The sequence below is a fragment of the Salmo salar genome, chromosome 07 (genome assembly GCF_965601325.2).
Source record: "Salmo salar chromosome 07, fSalSal1, whole genome shotgun sequence".
NCBI classification, from domain to species: Eukaryota; Metazoa; Chordata; class Actinopteri; order Salmoniformes; family Salmonidae; genus Salmo; species Salmo salar.
Genome location: NC_138297.1, coordinates 65,737,501 through 65,753,333, shown reverse-complemented (window position 1 = coordinate 65,753,333; position 15,833 = coordinate 65,737,501). Strand labels below are relative to the sequence as shown.

At 47.5% G+C, this 15,833-nt stretch overlaps 1 protein-coding gene across 2 annotated transcripts in view; it reads right to left on the bottom strand.

Annotated features, from left to right (window-relative positions):
* The window catches only part of LOC106580685 (adiponectin receptor protein 2), a 95,914-nt gene that overhangs the window by 73,131 nt on the left and 6,950 nt on the right, over positions 1–15,833 (bottom strand). Inside the window, exon 1 of one of the 2 annotated variants that reach the window (XM_082977956.1) lies at positions 4,634–4,651. The exons of the other annotated variant lie outside the window; for it this stretch is intronic. The gene's annotated coding sequence lies outside the window, so the exon portion shown is untranslated. Of the gene's footprint in view, positions 1–4,633; positions 4,652–15,833 lie in introns of those variants that run through there. 2 annotated transcript variants of the gene reach the window in all.

Here is a 15,833-nt window from a genome sequence, read left to right as displayed (position 1 = left end):
GACTCCTGTCATCTCCAGGACAGTAAGGTGTTGCTGTATGAACCTACAGAGACTCCTGTCATCTCCAGGACAGTAAGGTGTTGCTGTATGAACCTACAGAGACTCCTGTCATCTCCAGGACAGTAAGATGCTGTATGAACCTACAGAGACTCCTGTCATCTCCAGGACAGTAAGATGCTGTATGAACCTACAGAGACTCCTGTCATCTCCAGGACAGTAAGGTGATGCTGTATGAACTTACAGAGACTCCTGTCATCTCCAGGACAGTAAGGTGATGCTGTATGAACCTACAGAGACTCCTGTCATCTCCAGGACAGTAAGGTGTTGCTGTATGAACCTACAGAGACTCCTGTCATCTCCAGGACAGTAAGGTGTTGCTGTATGAACCTACAGAGACTCCTGTCATCTCCAGGACAGTAAGATGTTGCTGTATGAACCTACAGAGACTCCTGTCATCTCCAGGACAGTAAGGTGTTGCTGTATGAACCTACAGAGACTCCTGTCATCTCCAGGACAGTAAGGTGATGCTGTATGAACCTACAGAGACTCCTGTCATCTCCAGGACAGTAAGGTGATGCTGTATGAACCTACAGAGACTCCTGTCATCTCCAGGACAGTAAGGTGATGCTGTATGAACCTACAGAGACTCCTGTCATCTCCAGGACAGTAAGATGCTGTATGAACCTACAGAGACTCCTGTCATCTCCAGGACAGTAAGGTGTTGCTGTATGGACCTACAGAGACTCCTGTCATCTCCAGGACAGTAAGGTGATGCTGTATGAACCTACAGAGACTCCTGTCATCTCCAGGACAGTAAGATGCTGTATGAACCTACAGAGACTCCTGTCATCTCCAGGACAGTAAGGTGTTGCTGTATGGACCTACAGAGACTCCTGTCATCTCCAGGACAGTAAGGTGTTGCTGTATGAACCTACAGAGACTCCTGTCATCTCCAGGACAGTAAGGTGATGCTGTATGAACCTACAGAGACTCCTGTCATCTCCAGGACAGTAAGGTGTTGCTGTATGAACCTACAGAGACTCCTGTCATCTCCAGGACAGTAAGGTGATGCTGTATGAACCTACAGAGACTCCTGTCATCTCCAGGACAGTAAGGTGATGCTGTATGAACCTACAGAGACTCCTGTCATCTCCAGGACAGTAAGGTGATGCTGTATGAACCTACAGAGACTCCTGTCATCTCCAGGACAGTAAGGTGTTGCTGTATGAACCTACAGAGACTCCTGTCATCTCCAGGACAGTAAGGTGTGCTGTATGAACCTACAGAGACTCCTGTCATCTCCAGGACAGTAAGGTGATGCTGTATGAACCTACAGAGACTCCTGTCATCTCCAGGACAGTAAGGTGATGCTGTATGAACCTACAGAGACTCCTGTCATCTCCAGGACAGTAAGGTGTTGCTGTATGAACCTACAGAGACTCCTGTCATCTCCAGGACAGTAAGGTGTTGCTGTATGAACCTACAGAGACTCCTGTCATCTCCAGGACAGTAAGGTGTTGCTGTATGAACCTACAGAGACTCCTGTCATCTCCAGGACAGTAAGGTGATGCTGTATGAACCTACAGAGACTCCTGTCATCTCCAGGACAGTAAGGTGTTGCTGTATGAACCTACAGAGACTCCTGTCATCTCCAGGACAGTAAGGTGTTGCTGTATGAACCTACAGAGACTCCTGTCATCTCCAGGACAGTGCTGTATGAACCTACAGAGACTCCTGTCATCTCCAGGACAGTAAGTGCTGTATGAACCTACAGAGACTCCTGTCATCTCCAGGACAGTAAGGTGTTGCTGTATGAACCTACAGAGACTCCTGTCATCTCCAGGACAGTAAGGTGATGCTGTATGAACCTACAGAGACTCCTGTCATCTCCAGGACAGTAAGGTGTTGCTGTATGAACCTACAGAGACTCCTGTCATCTCCAGGACAGTAAGATGATGCTGTATGAACCCACAGAGACTCCTGTCATCTCCAGGACAGTAAGGTGTTGCTGTATGAACCTACAGAGACTCCTGTCATCTCCAGGACAGTAAGGTGTTGCTGTATGAACCTACAGAGACTCCTGTCATCTCCAGGACAGTAAGGTGTTGCTGTATGAACCTACAGAGACTCCTGTCATCTCCAGGACAGTAAGGTGTTGCTGTATGAACCTACAGAGACTCCTGTCATCTCCAGGACAGTAAGATGCTGTATGAACCTACAGAGACTCCTGTCATCTCCAGGACAGTAAGGTGTTGCTGTATGAACCTACAGAGACTCCTGTCATCTCCAGGACAGTAAGGTGTTGCTGTATGAACCTACAGAGACTCCTGTCATCTCCAGGACAGTAAGGTGTTGCTGTATGAACCTACAGAGACTCCTGTCATCTCCAGGACAGTAAGATGCTGTATGAACCTACAGAGACTCCTGTCATCTCCAGGACAGTAAGGTGATGCTGTATGAACCTACAGAGACTCCTGTCATCTCCAGGACAGTAAGGTGATGCTGTATGAACCTACAGAGACTCCTGTCATCTCCAGGACAGTAAGGTGATGCTGTATGAACCTACAGAGACTCCTGTCATCTCCAGGACAGTAAGGTGATGCTGTATGAACCTACAGAGACTCCTGTCATCTCCAGGACAGTAAGGTGTTGCTGTATGGACCTACAGAGACTCCTGTCATCTCCAGGACAGTAAGGTGTTGCTGTATGAACCTACAGAGACTCCTGTCATCTCCAGGACAGTAAGGTGTTGCTGTATGGACCTACAGAGACTCCTGTCATCTCCAGGACAGTAAGGTGATGCTGTATGAACCTACAGAGACTCCTGTCATCTCCAGGACAGTAAGGTGATGCTGTATGAACCTACAGAGACTCCTGTCATCTCCAGGACAGTAAGGTGATGCTGTATGAACCTACAGAGACTCCTGTCATCTCCAGGACAGTAAGGTGATGCTGTATGAACCTACAGAGACTCCTGTCATCTCCAGGACAGTAAGGTGATGCTGTATGAACCTACAGAGACTCCTGTCATCTCCAGGACAGTAAGGTGTTGCTGTATGAACCGACAGAGACTCCTGTCATCTCCAGGACAGTAAGTGGACCTACAGAGACTCCTGTCATCTCCAGGACAGTAAGGTGATGCTGTATGAACCTACAGAGACTCCTGTCATCTCCAGGACAGTAAGGTGTTGCTGTATGAACCTACAGAGACTCCTGTCATCTCCAGGACAGTAAGGTGATGCTGTATGAACCTACAGAGACTCCTGTCATCTCCAGGACAGTAAGGTGTTGCTGTATGAACCTACAGAGACTCCTGTCATCTCCAGGACAGTAAGGTGTTGCTGTATGAACCGACAGAGACTCCTGTCATCTCCAGGACAGTAAGGTGTTGCTGTATGAACCTACAGAGACTCCTGTCATCTCCAGGACAGTAAGGTGATGCTGTATGAACCTACAGAGACTCCTGTCATCTCCAGGACAGTAAGATGCTGTATGAACCGACAGAGACTCCTGTCATCTCCAGGACAGTAAGGTGATGCTGTATGAACCTACAGAGACTCCTGTCATCTCCAGGACAGTAAGGTGTTGCTGTATGAACCTACAGAGACTCCTGTCATCTCCAGGACAGTAAGGTGTTGCTGTATGAACCTACAGAGACTCCTGTCATCTCCAGGACAGTAAGATGCTGTATGAACCTACAGAGACTCCTGTCATCTCCAGGACAGTAAGGTGTTGCTGTATGAACCTACAGAGACTCCTGTCATCTCCAGGACAGTAAGATGCTGTATGAACCTACAGAGACTCCTGTCATCTCCAGGACAGTAAGATGTTGCTGTATGAACCTACAGAGACTCCTGTCATCTCCAGGACAGTAAGGTGATGCTGTATGAACCTACAGAGACTCCTGTCATCTCCAGGACAGTAAGGTGATGCTGTATGAACCTACAGAGACTCCTGTCATCTCCAGGACAGTAAGGTGTTGCTGTATGAACCTACAGAGACTCCTGTCATCTCCAGGACAGTAAGATGCTGTATTGAAGATTCTAGAAACTTACCACCTCACAAACCTGCTGCTGGAGTCTGGACAGAGAAGAGCTTGTTCAATAGTTTATAGCTCCATGTTCTACAGAGCTATGGGGACCTAAAACATATTCCATATTACTCCCTTTGCAGACTACAAGCCTAGACTATACACACACACACTGATGCCAAGTCAAGGTGAACATGCCTGAAGCACATTCTAACTCCCCCTCTCCTCTTCTCTCTGGCAGCACACTATGACATGGTCCATGGAATTCTATGGTGGATGGGGACAGGGAGAGAACTGCAGTGCAGAACCACTGTATGGAGCGCCTGCTGTGAGCGTGACCTGCATACCCTCTGAACGGCCATATACCATTATGTGCTTACACACCAGCAGTTGCAGGACACGTGCAAGCACACACACACACACACACACACACACACACACACACAGTGCAGCTTGGCCCGTTCACTAATCCCTGGAAAGACCTTGCAGTCAGTCACACACCAGTTGTCACCTGCCCTGAAAGCTCCCCTGCGGCTAGCATGGGGACGATCCGTACTGCACTCCTACTAAAACACATTGACACAGTAAAAACACTGCTCTCACATCAGACGAGGGCCAGTCGCAGCGTGCAGGGGAATGCATCTACATAAATCACTTGGCTAGAAGAAGATCCTGTAAAGAAAAAAAGGAAAGATGAAGCATGGAAGGCAATAACAGAGAGAAGGGGCGGGGATAAAAACACTGCTTGTTTTGACTTCTGGAAGATAGAGGACATTGGTAAGTACATAGCCTGGTCCCAGATCTGACAGTATAGGAACTGGCTAGTCCGTACACACAGTCAGACCAGGCTAGTCCGTACACACAGTCAGACCAGGCTAGTCAGTACACACAGTCAGACCAGGCTAGTCAGTACACACAGTCAGACCAGGCTAGTCAGTACACACAATCAGAAAAACAACATCCTGTGATTGATTCCACTTCCCATCATGCATTTCCTTCAAATTATACAGCATAGTTTGGACAACATCCAAGCCCTCCGCTAGGGAACAACAAGCCGGGGACAGGAAGATGTTTTAGAGGGAGGAGGAAAATGAAATACATTCAAAAAGACAGACAATGCCTGGCAAGCAGATGGTGTTGCTGATGAAACGCGCCCCCCCCCCCCCCCCCCCCCCCCCTCCTATACAGAAGAGTTGGGCGATTCTATGATTCTACCCACCATGTTGGACAGCCATCGTCAACAGTGATGACATATTTCAACATGACTGCACCACTGGGAGCCTGGCGGTGCACAGCGGTGCAGGGGGTACTCAGCAGGGCGACATGCCAAACGGCCTATTCCCTTTTTGGCATAGGCCAAATGTTAAATCTATACAGTGCATTCAGAAAGTATTCAGACCCCTTGACTTTTTCCACATTGTTACATTACAGCCTTATAATAAAATTGATTAAATTTTTCATTTACCAAATAAAAAGCTCAAATTCAATGCGTTTCCATTGCATTTTTCATCTTTACCCGTCATCACAAAAACTGTTGGGTTAAATATCTGGTCTTGGCACATGCTCTCTAGCCAACAGCTGGCAGGTACAGTGAGGGTACAGTGAGGGTAGGCTAGTCTACATGAGATTACTATGGATAACAGCAAGATTATTATAATTATTTATATATAAATGCCAGTGAAGTATCGATCATCATGTCACCAGAATGAGCCTCTATATTTATTGGAAAGGAGCATCAAGTTCCTCCCTGCACTTCCACCTCCCTGTGAAGTTGATCAGAACTTATTTCATGTGTAGCCTAATAAAGTGCATGGTTTCCTGAGTCTTAGTGGGACGACCAGACACCATGTCATCATGTTCCTCCAGGTTAACTTCCATATCATGGTTATTATAGCAATATTTACCCATAAAGGAGTTTCCACTGCATTCTCTCCCATAATACATTTTACCGACACTAAAAGATCCCACCATGTTGAACCAACAACTTATCTGATGGCATTATTTTTATTTTTTATTTGTACCGAAACATCCTGTGTTCATCACAGCTGTTGGGAATTCTTTTTGAATAGGGTATGACTTTACTCACATAAAAACTGTGAATGGAAACGTGGTTAGTGAGAAAGATTTCACATTTCTACATGGGGGGAGAAAACTGCCCATGGACACATATTTTTTGTAATGCATGTTCTATATAAATGAGCGTATGGTGGAGGCCTGTGTGATCCAGACCATTTGGGATGCCCCCAGAACAGATGGGAACTGGCAGGAAAACACACCATCTAACAGGCACCGAGACAAGTCACTTTGTTCTACTGAAGCTTGATAGGAACAGATTGTGTGTGTGTGTGTGTGTGTGTGTGTGTGTGTGTGTGTGTGTGTGTGTGTGTGTGAGTGTGTTCAAATGTCTCCAGTCTGATGAAATGCATACAGCTGCATACAGAATTAACCGGCCAATCGAGACCCTTTCGCACCAATTCCCCAGAATGAGAAAATACACACCATGAAATAGACTACCTATCACGCTTGTTAACTTCTAAAACTTCCAGCACATCTAAAACCGATACAATATTGGGTCAATATTTGTATTCGAAAGAACAGTGTTTTCAAGACCAATATTTTGTAGATGGAGCACATTACAAATGTATCAGGTTGAGCTTGGCGACACTGTCTGAGACATACAGGAGGAAAGGAAACAGGAAGCAGTGTGGAGAAACTCCCTGGAGGACAACACCACCGTTTCTTACAGACAAAAGAGAAGAATATGCAAATCTCTCAAGACTGAGTGCCTCTACCCAGTCGCTCATTACACACACACAATAATGTGTTCAATTTCCTCTGCATCATCAGCTGTGGGACCCTGGAGGTCCTAGCTAACTAGAGGAGTTGTGCTGTCCTGAAACACATCAGTACTGTCACAGCAGCTGTAGGGCCGGCTGTAGAACTAGCTACATCCCACTGTGCTGTGCTCCAGAAGAGATGTGCTCAATTGGCGCACACACACACACACACACACACACACACACACACACACACACACACACACACACACACACCTCAGTATATAGAGCGAGTTGGATCTGGAACCAATCAACTCTCAGTATACAGAGCGAGTTGGATCTGGAACCAATCAACTCTCAGTATACAGAGCGAGTTGGATCTGGAACCAATCAACTCTCAGTATACAGAGCGAGTTGGATCTGGAACCAATCAACTCTCAGTATACAGAGGGAGTTGGATCTGGAACCAATCAACTCTCAGTATACAGAGGGAGTTGGATCTGGAACCAATCAACTCTCAGTATACAGAGGGAGTTGGATCTGGAACCAATCAACTCTCAGTATACAGAGGGAGTTGGATCTGGAACCAATCAACTCTCAGTATACAGAGGGAGTTGGATCTGGAACCAATCAACTCTCAGTATACAGAGCGAGTTGGATCTGGAAGCAATCGACTCTCAGTATACAGAGGGAGTTGGATCTGGAACCAATGAAGTATCAATCTAATGTATCACTGTTCCAGCTGTCAACAGACACCTTCAGCCTCCACCACTGGGCTACACTGAGTTTCAGAGGCAAATCTTTCCCAGGGGGAGAGGAGGGCAGCTCATAACTGGAGAGGACACCATGCCTGGCACCCTATTCTCTATTCAGTGCACTATGGGCCCGGAAGTCTATTATAAAGGGAATAGGGTGCAATTTGGGACGAATGCCACACTGACCCAGGGAACCCAGCTCCCCTGAACTAGATACCACTGACCCAGCTCCCCTGAACTAGACACCACTGGTCCAGGGAACCCAGCTCCCCTGAACTAGATACCACTGACCCAGGGAACCCAGCTCCCCTGAACTAGACACCACTGACCCAGGGAACCCAGCTCCCCTGAACTAGACACCACTGGCCCAGGGAACCCAGCTCCCCTGAACTAGACACCACTGGCCCAGGACACCCAGCTCCCCTGAACTAGATACCACTGGCCCAGGGAACCCAGCTCCCCTGAACTAGACACCACTGACCCAGGGAACCCAGCCCCACGCCCGACACCCACTCCCCTAACTAGATACCACTGACCCAGGGAACCCAGCTCCCTGAACTAGACACCACTGACCCAGGGAACCCAGCTCCCCTGAACTAGACACCACTGACCCAGGGAACCCATCCCCCTGAACTAGACACCACTGGCCCAGGGAACCCATCTCCCCTGAACTAGACACCACTGGCCCAGGGAACCCATCTCCCCTGAACTAGATACCACTGACCCAGGGAACCCAGCTCCCCTGAACTAGATACCACTGACCCAGCTCCCCTGAACTAGATACCACTGACCCAGCTCCCCTGAACTAGATACCACTGACCCAGCTCCCCTGAACTAGATACCACTGGCCCAGGGAACCCATCTCCCCTGAACTAGATACCACTGGCCCAGCTCCCCTGAACTAGATACCACTGGCCCAGGGAACCCAGCTCCCCTGAACTAGACACCACTGACCCAGGTGTTCAGAGTGGCCTAGCGTCCTGTTCGTCCCCCAACACTTGTTCCTGTTTTCTAAATGTTATGCGCATGAGCTACACAAAATCTGTTCCCTGATTTTCACACAGCTACTCAATACAACTACACACTGTTCCCTGATATTCACACAGCTCCTCAATACAACTACACACTGTTCCCTGATATTCACACAGCTCCTCAACACAACTACACACTGTTCCCTGATATTCACACAGCTCCTCAATACAACTACACACTGTTCCCTGATATTCACACAGCTACTAATACAACTACACACTGTTCCCTGATATTCACACAGCTCCTCAATACAACTACACACACTGTTCCCTGATATTCACACAGCTCCTCATACAACTACACACCGTTCCCTGATATTCACACAGCTCCTCATACAACTACACACCGTTCCCTGATATTCACACAGCTCCTCAATACAACTACACACCGTTCCCTGATATTCACACAGCTCCTCAATACAACTACACACTGTTCCCTGATATTCACACAGCTCCTCAATACAACTACACACTGTTCCCTGATATTCACACAGCTACTAATACAACTACACACTGTTCCCTGATATTCACACAGCTCCTCATACAACTACACACTGTTCCCTGATGTTCACACAGCTCCTCAATACAACTACACACTGTTCCCTGATATTCACACAGCTACTAATACAACTACACACGGTTCCCTGATATTCACACAGCTACTCAATACAACTACACACTGTTCCCTGATATTCACACAGCTAGTCATACAACTACACACTGTTCCCTGATGATCACACAGCTAGTCATACAACTACACACTGTTCCCTGATATTCACACAGCTACTAATACAACTACACACACTGTTCCCTGATATTCACACAGCTACTAATACAACTACACACACTGTTCCCTGATATTCACACAGCTACTAATACAACTACACACACTGTTCCCTGATATTCACACAGCTCCTCAATACAACTACACACTGTTCCCTGATATTCACACAGCTCCTCAATACAACTACACACACTGTTCCCTGATATTCACACAGCTCCTCAATACAACTACACACTGTTCCCTGATATTCACACAGCTCCTCAACACAACTACACACTGTTCCCTGATATTCACACAGCTCCTCAATACAACTACACACTGTTCCCTGATATTCACACAGCTACTAATACAACTACACACTGTTCCCTGATATTCACACAGCTCCTCAATACAACTACACACTGTTCCCTGATATTCACACAGCTACTAATACAACTACACACACGGTTCCCTGATATTCACACAGCTACTCAATACAACTACACACTGTTCCCTGATATTCACACAGCTCCTCAACACAACTACACACTGTTCCCTGATATTCACACAGCTCCTCAATACAACTACACACCGTTCCCTGATATTCACACAGCTCCTCATACAACTACACACCGTTCCCTGATATTCACACAGCTCCTCAATACAACTACACACTGTTCCCTGATATTCACACAGCTCCTCAATACAACTACACACTGTTCCCTGATATTCACACAGCTCCTCAATACAACTACACACTGTTCCCTGATATTCACACAGCTACTCAATACAACTACACACTGTTCCCTGATATTCACACAGCTACTAATACAACTACACACTGTTCCCTGATATTCACACAGCTACTCATACAACTACACACTGTTCCCTGATGATCACACAGCTACTCAATACAACTACACACTGTTCCCTGATATTCACACAGCTCCTCAACACAACTACACACTGTTCCCTGATATTCACACAGCTACTAATACAACTACACACTGTTCCCTGATATTCACACAGCTACTAATACAACTACACACACTGTTCCCTGATATTCACACAGCTCCTCAATACAACTACACACTGTTCCCTGATATTCACACAGCTCCTCAACACAACTACACACTGTTCCCTGATATTCACACAGCTACTAATACAACTACACACTGTTCCCTGATATTCACACAGCTACTCAATACAACTACACACACGGTTCCCTGATATTCACACAGCTACTCAATACAACTACACACTGTTCCCTGATATTCACACAGCTACTAATACAACTACACACCGTTCCCTGATATTCACACAGCTCCTCAATACAACTACACACTGTTCCCTGATATTCACACAGCTACTCAATACAACACATTGAATTAACTACACCCTGTTCACTATAATAGAATAGTGCATTTTCCTTTCTTCCTGGGCCAATCAGACGTGTCTAAACCGACTGTCAAGTTACCAGGTTGACTGAACAACGGTCATCAAACCAATAATTAGTGGGCCAGGATTAGTTTAAAAACAGCCCGCGACATGGTTTGTCAAATTATATCAAAATAAGAGAAAGTTGTTTAACTGTTTTGAAGCGTTTTTTCCTCTCTGGCACTGCTGCGTGACAGCAAACTTACAGAGCCAATCAGACTGGCCTTGTGCTCTTGGTTATACCAGGGATGAAATTATATCCAATGCATGAACTTTGCTCTGCTCCAATGAGTCAAATGTAACATCAGAAGACCCATAAGGGACTGCACCCTCCCTCTCCATCACAGCTAAACTATATTTAAAACTGATGGGGAAATAGATACACAGGAAGTGCTGACTGAGAGGCAGAGGTTTGTGGGTAGTGTGGTCCAGAGACAGCTGACAGAGAGAAGCAGGTGAGTGATGGCTGGAAGGAGACGCAGCCGACAGAGAGAAGCAGGCGAGTGATGGATGGAAGGAGAAGCAGCTGACAGAGAGAAGCAGGTGAGTGATGGCTGGAAGAGGATGCAGCTACCAGTGAGAAGCAGGTGAGTGATGGCTGGAAGAGGATGCAGCTACCAGTGAGAAGCAGGTGAGTGATGGCTGGAAGAGGATGCAGCTGACAGAGAGAAGCAGGTGAGTGATGGCTGGAAGAGGATGCAGCTGACAGAGAGAAGCAGGTGAGTGATGGCTGGAAGAGGATGCAGCTGACAGAGAGAAGCAGGTGAGTGATGGCTGGAAGAGGATGCAGCTGACAGAGAGAAGCAGGTGAGTGATGGCTGGAAGAGGATGCAGCTACCAGTGAGAAGCAGGTGAGTGATGGCTGGAAGGAGATGCAGCTGACTGACTGCAGCTCCACACCAGATATGTGCATGAAAGTCAAGAGGACATTATTGAACCGGCACATACAAGAGACTAGTGGCTTAAAACAAAAGAGACAGAACTGACTTTCTAAACATTATATAAGAAGCACCAGCAGGTTCTTTAGATCGGTAGGGATGAAAAATGTGGTACCATCATATGATGTTTTGGTAGGCTGATATTACTGTGGTACCGGTATACCGTGCTACACTACAATGGGCTCTGGTCAAAAGTAGTGCACTAGATAGGGAATAGGGTGCCATTCGGAACTCAGCAATAGACTCCATAATAAGAAAAGAAAGACTTCCCAAGGAGTTGATGGAGTGGATTCTCATTGTTCAGCCAGCGACAGGCTTTACTGTTTCTGTATCAGAGGAATAGACAAATCAATTACACTGCCTGATGGAGAGAGAAATAGAGGAGGGCTGAAAGACGGAAGAAGAAATGTCATTGAGAATTGATTTCTCTCTCTTTTGTGAGCGACAAAGTGCAAGGAGCTTTTGAGAGGAGAACTGATGGTGAATGGAGGAGTTGAGGCTCAGGAGGGGGGGGGGGTCACTGTGTTGAAGAGGGGATGTGTGAGTGAACAATAGGTTGAGATCATGGAGTTTAGCCTAGCAGTTGGTGTGACGCTGTGACCGTTCTGGATACATTAAAGCCTGGTTGATGATGGTGTGAAAGCACTGGCAGGACACACTGCATGTAAACCTGTAGAACCTGCAGTGAGGTGAGAGAGTGAGCGTCATATATCCATGACATATCTAACAGTAGCCAGTAGCTACCACCCTCTAGCCTGGAACACAACACGCTACCTAGCTAGTAGCTACCACCCTCTAGCCTGGAACACAACACGCTACCTAGCTAGTAGCTACCTCCCTCTAGCCTGGAACACAACACGCTACCTAGCTAGTAGCTACCACCCTCTAGCCTGGAACACAACACGCTACCTAGCTAGTAGCTACCACCCTCTAGCCTGGAACACAACACGCTACCTAGCTAATAGCTACCACCCTCTAGCCTGGAACACAACACGCTACCTAGCTAGTAGCTACCACCCTCTAGCCTGGAACACAATACGCTACCTAGCTAATAGCTACCACCCTCTAGCCTGGAACACAACACGCTACCTAGCTAGTAGCTACCACCCTCTAGCCTGGAACACAACACGCTACCTAGCTAATAGCTACCACCCTCTAGCCTGGAACACAACACGCTACCTAGCTAGTAGCTACCACCCTCTAGCCTGGAACACAACACGCTACCTAGCTAGTAGCTACCTCCCTCTAGCCTGGAACACAACACGCTACCTAGCTAGTAGCTACCTCCCTCTAGCCTGGAACACAACACGCTACCTAGCTAATAGCTACCACCCTCTAGCCTGGAACACAACACGCTACCTAGCTAGTAGCTACCACCCTCTAGCCTGGAACACAATACGCTACCTAGCTAATAGCTACCACCCTCTAGCCTGGAACACAACACGCTACCTAGCTAGTAGCTACCTCCCTCTAGCCTGGAACACAACACGCTACCTAGCTAGTAGCTACCTCCCTCTAGCCTGGAACACAACACGCTACCTAGCTAATAGCTACCACCCTCTAAAGAGAGAGGAGTGACATTTGAAAGTGACAAAGCAGGCAGCACAGGTTGTACGAGTCACACTAGTTATACACAACAAATACACAAACCCTCTCAGTTACAGAACACTGTAGGGTCCATCCAACCAAAATGAGACTGAGCTACAATAGTTCAGTTACAGAACACTGTAGGGTCCATCCAACCAAAATGAGACTGAGCTACAATAGTTCAGTTACTGAACACTGTAGGGTCCATCCAACCAAAATGAGACTGAGCTACAATAGTTCAGATACAGAACACTGTAGGGTCCATCCAACCAAAATGAGACTGAGCTACAATAGTTCAGTTACAGAAGACTGACAGATGAACATCGATAATCTGGGTCCAATGTCACTTCTGTTTTCAGAGCCTTCTCTCTCACACACACACACACACACACACACACACACACACACACACACACACACACACACACACACACACACACACACACGAGAATGGTTTTGAAAGTTGACCGTTTTGCTAGTTGTCTTTGGGAACCAGTAGAACCAGTTAGACAAGCACGTAAAGACAAAGAACAGGTGTGTCTTGATGCTGGACTCATTTGCATTAGTCCTAGGATGGTGTGGGAACTTGGCTTTCTACAGGAAAGGTGAAATACCTGGTAGTGTCACAGCAGGTACATTCAACATATTATCTGGCTTGTACTTGTTACACACTAGGGATGTGACAAATGAACCATTTTGCTTAACGCTTAAAAACAGACATTCTTTTCTCAGTTTTAAATTAAATTCTACGTCAATTTACAATGCAGAATAATGGTCCTATTACATATGTATGACCACTACGGCCAAACTCATTACATTCTACGTCAATTTACAATGCAGAACAAAGGTTTTGTCCTTTCTAGGGAGTTTTCCTAGCCACCGTGCTTCTACACCTGCATTGCTTGCTGTTTGGGGTTTTAGGCTGGGGTTCTGTACAGCACTTTGAGATATCAGCTGATGTAAGAAGGGCTTTATAAATAAATTTGATTTGATCCTATTACATATGTATGACCACTAGGGCCAAACTCATTACATTCTACGTCAATTTACAATGCAGAACAAAGGCTTCAGAAGCCTCATTCCTTTACAGACCAGTAAAATGCCCGTTCATCTCTCCAGAGAAGGTTACAGCGGTTAGAGTGATGGGCCAGTAACCGAAAGGTTGCTTGGTCAAATCCCTGAGCTGACAAGGTAAAAATCTGTCGTTCTGCCCCTGAACAAGGCAGTTAACCCACTGTTCCCCAGTAGACCGTCATTGTAAATAAGAATTTGTTCTTAACTGACTTGCCTCGTTAAATAAAGGGTGAATAAAAAATTCAATGTAAACATCAGTAGCCTACCCTAACAGACAGGCATGCCACCGCCGAGACGCTTTCTAGGGGCCACATTCCATTATATCTGAAAGGGTCATGAATAAAGGCTACTGGTAGCCTGCTGTAATTTCATATGGGGCAAAAACGAGAAGTAAGCTACCCCGTGCTCACAAGACAGGTCCGACCATACCTCTGTATCCAGGCAACGTCGGTGTCATCCATGAATAGGCTAAGATATTCTACATGCAACAGACCAAAGACTGAACACACTTTCATCATTAGCAAAGAGACAGAGCAGGCAGGCAGGCCAGCAGCAGGGAGAGAGAGACAGAGCAAGCAGGCAGGCCAGCAGCAGGGAGAGAGAGACAGAGCAAGCAGGCAGGCCAGCAGCAGGGAGAGAGAGACAGAGCAAGCAGGCAGGCCAGCAGCAGGGAGAGAGAGACAGAGCAGGCAGGCAGGCCAGCAGCAGAGAGAGAGACAGAGCAAGCAGGCAGGTCAGCAGCAGAGAGAGAGACAGAGCAAGCAGGCAGGTCAGCAGCAGGGAGAGAGAGACAGAGCAAGCAGGCAGGCCAGCAGCAGGGAGAGAGAGACAGAGCAAGCAGGCAGGCCAGCAGCAGGGAGAGAGAGACAGAGCAAGCAGGCAGGCCAGCAGCAGGGAGAGAGAGACAGAGCAAGCAGGCAGGCCAGCAGCAGGGAGAGAGAGACAGAGCAAGCAGGCAGGCCAGCAGCAGGGAGAGAGAGACAGAGCAAGCAGGCAGGTCAGCAGCAGAGAGAGAGACAGAGCAAGCAGGCAGGCCAGCAGCAGGGAGAGAGAGACAGAGCAAGCAGGCAGGCCAGCAGCAGGGAGAGAGAGACAGAGCAAGCAGGCAGGCCAGCAGCAGGGAGAGAGAGACAGAGCAAGCAGGCAGGCCAGCAGCAGGGAGAGAGAGACAGAGCAAGCAGGCAGGCCAGCAGCAGGGAGAGAGAGACAGAGCAAGCAGGCAGGCCAGCAGCAGGGAGAGAGAGACAGAGCAAGCAGGCAGGCCAGCAGCAGGGAGAGAGAGACAGAGCAAGCAGGCAGGCCAGCAGCAGGGAGAGAGACAGAGCAAGCAGGCAGGCCAGCAGCAGGGAGAGAGAGACAGAGCAAGCAGGCAGGCCAGCAGCAGGGAGACAGAGACAGAGCAAGCAGGCAGGCCAGCAGCAGGGAGAGAGAGACAGGGCAA